This window comes from Lagenorhynchus albirostris, chromosome 15, assembly GCF_949774975.1.
Source record: "Lagenorhynchus albirostris chromosome 15, mLagAlb1.1, whole genome shotgun sequence".
Classification (NCBI taxonomy): Eukaryota; Metazoa; Chordata; class Mammalia; order Artiodactyla; family Delphinidae; genus Lagenorhynchus; species Lagenorhynchus albirostris.
The window spans coordinates 66896293-66899172 of record NC_083109.1 but is presented as its reverse complement, the minus strand read 5'-3'; positions in this window follow the sequence as shown (position 1 = coordinate 66899172).

Sequence of the window (2880 nt, the reverse complement as noted above, 5' to 3'; positions counted from 1 at the left end):
TTGCTTCCCTGGGCTGATGGGTAAAATTTTTCTAACCCCCCTTTCATTGAGGCAGTAACCCTATCAGGGTTCTAGCTTTACTTACTTAGACCTCAATTTTCAATACCTCCCACCATCCTGGTAGGGACAGTGGGTAGAACAACCCAAACAGATATGTAAGGGTTTGCCTTTCAGTGACCAGCCATGCTGACTTGGGTACAGGAAAGTTCTCTCCACTCACCATAGTGCAGGCCACTGTCTCCACATTCCCCAAGGCCAATTCTTTTTCTATTCATCATAGGTATACATTTCAAATTTCAAACTCAGATAAACTCAATAAAAATTCCTTCTTTTTTTTTTTTTTTTCAGTTCAACTTGATTATCTGACTTCATGCTCTCCACCCCTCTGATCTATATAAAAAGCTTAACTTTGGTCCTTCCTGGGGTCAGTCACATCTATGTCTTTTTCATCCAAAGAGTGGCTGCATTTGGTTCTCAGTCATGGGTCTACACAGGTGGCCACTGATACATCCATTGTCCCTGTCTGCATGGTTTCTTTTCATCCACTCCCTCTCCATGCCTCCTTGTAGTGCTTGGAGAATAAGAGTCTTTTGTTAGGCTTCCTGTGGTCCCATCTACCTAGAAACATCACACAGCCTTTCTTTCCTGGGATTTTGCGATCTCCTCCAGTGATGCTGCCATGAAATAAGGTTCATCTCTACTGCTCAGGGATCAAATTTTTTTTCTCTCTCTCTCTCTCTCCTTTCCCTACCTTGCTGCTCATTCTCTCCTTCCTCCTCCAGGGTAGCAAACCTTAAGTCCAATGGAACAAATGACATCTTCCCATTTCTTCAAGTCAATATACTTTGCCTGTGGTCTTAAATCTCTTTTCCCTAATAAAAGGCTTAGGCTTTGGAGGGGGGAAAGCCCAAAAGGAAACTCTCTTCTGATTTCCACTCCTCTACAAATGTCTCATGAGGAAAGCACAGAGATTGCTCCCTGACTGAATAGAGGGAAAGAAATGGGAGAAGGGGAAGGGAAATTGTGGGAAGGGAAATAAGCATTAATACCTCATAATGTTTTCCTTGAGTTGTGGTTAATATTCTTTGGTTTTCGAGTCTGACACACTTAATTTTAAATCCTGACCATGCCACTGCTAGTAATGTGATTTGGGCTAGTTACGTAACCCTTCCTAGCGTGTGTTTCCTCATTTTAATTGGGGGATAATAAGATTACTTACCCTGTAGGTTTGTTATGAGCAGTAAATGAGACAGTGCATGTAAAGCATTCATTTCACTACCTAGCATATGGTAATTTAATTAATAATTGGTAGTTATTTTTATGAACACATAGTCATTGTTAGGATTCACTTTTTGTTTAGAGCTAGATAATCTCAGATGAGTTATAAGCTCTTGATCCCTCAGTTCCCTCCTATGTCATAAATTGCAGGGGCCTCATTTTTTTTTAGGGACCTCACTTTTAATGAGGGTACATAGAAGCCTACAGCATATGCTCTCAGTTCCCCACCAGGTCTCCTCGACAGCACACAGCTCCTGACCTTGATGCTACAGCCTCATACTCACATTCTTCTTGAAGTCAGTGGGAGCCAGCCTGCCTGGAGATGCTTCAGAGATTATGTCCTCCCCACGGCCACCTGCAGCCAATAGCTGACTGATGTGGGGTGTACAAAAGCCAGCTCCCTTTCTTCAAGACAGTACTGACTCAGGTGCAACTCAGCCTCCAGAGCTCTCTACAGGATTGCACTGAGGCCAGACGGAGGCTCCAGAAACCACCACATCTTTGTCTAGCTACTCACTCTGCTGTATCCTGCCTCCCTCTCTTTCTTTCAAGTTCCTCCTGAAAACAGTCTCAGCACTTGCACAAGAAGCCCCTTCACAGGTTCTGCTTCTAGGAACAGAACCCAGATTCATAGCAAGGCTTAGAACACAAGTATTTCTAATACCAAAGACGAAGGACAGTCTTAACTTTTATATTGTACTGTCTTTCTCTAAATTAAAAATTATTTTACAGATACACACACAAATGCCTAATATGAAGTAAGCGCACAAGAAATAATGGGTTCATTCACTCAAAAAATATTTATTGAGGACTTACTATGTGCCAGACAATGTTGTAGACCCTGGAAAGTATGCAAAAAGCATAAGTATGTAGGAAGAAAAAACCCCTGGATTTCGTAATGATATTAATAGTTACAATTACAATCTATTATATGCTAGATACTTTGTATGTATATCTAATACAACACTGCAAAGCTGACATGATTTCTCCCTTCTTTTGTCATAAAGCAACTAAGATCCAAAAAGGTCAAATACGTAACTTGTCCAAGGTCATGTATTAGGAAGTAGTGGAGGCAGGATTCGTACTGAGGCCTCTCCACAGTGCACACCCTTTTAATAAGACCCCACTGCCTGTTTTAGCACCAAGAAATTCAGTTAGCTATTTAAATGTCTGCATCCCCCCCGCCACTAGACCTGAGTTAATGGCAAGACAAGATCTTTTTCATTTTAATATCCCCAGACCTAGGAAAATGCTTGACATAATAGGAAAATGCTTGTTGAATGGATGAATGAATGAATAAATGAGAATAAATGGCCAGATTTGGAGGGGGGAGGGGTTTGATTAGTTTCCACAATGAATGCTGCAGACCCTCTTCCCTGTAGGACTCCAGTTTGCATGTGGTTTTCCATTCCAGAAAAGGCTGGTAAGAGGAGACACAATCTAGCTTCGAGTAATCCATTTCAGTTTAGTTCAACAAGCACTTTCTATGGGCCTCACATGGGGAAGCTCCTTGTCAGGCCCAGCTAAACAGTCAAGCTTGGCTGAGTGATCAGCCTCCCCTGAGGCTGATAGAGCCCATGAGTGGAGCCCAGGGCCCTGGAT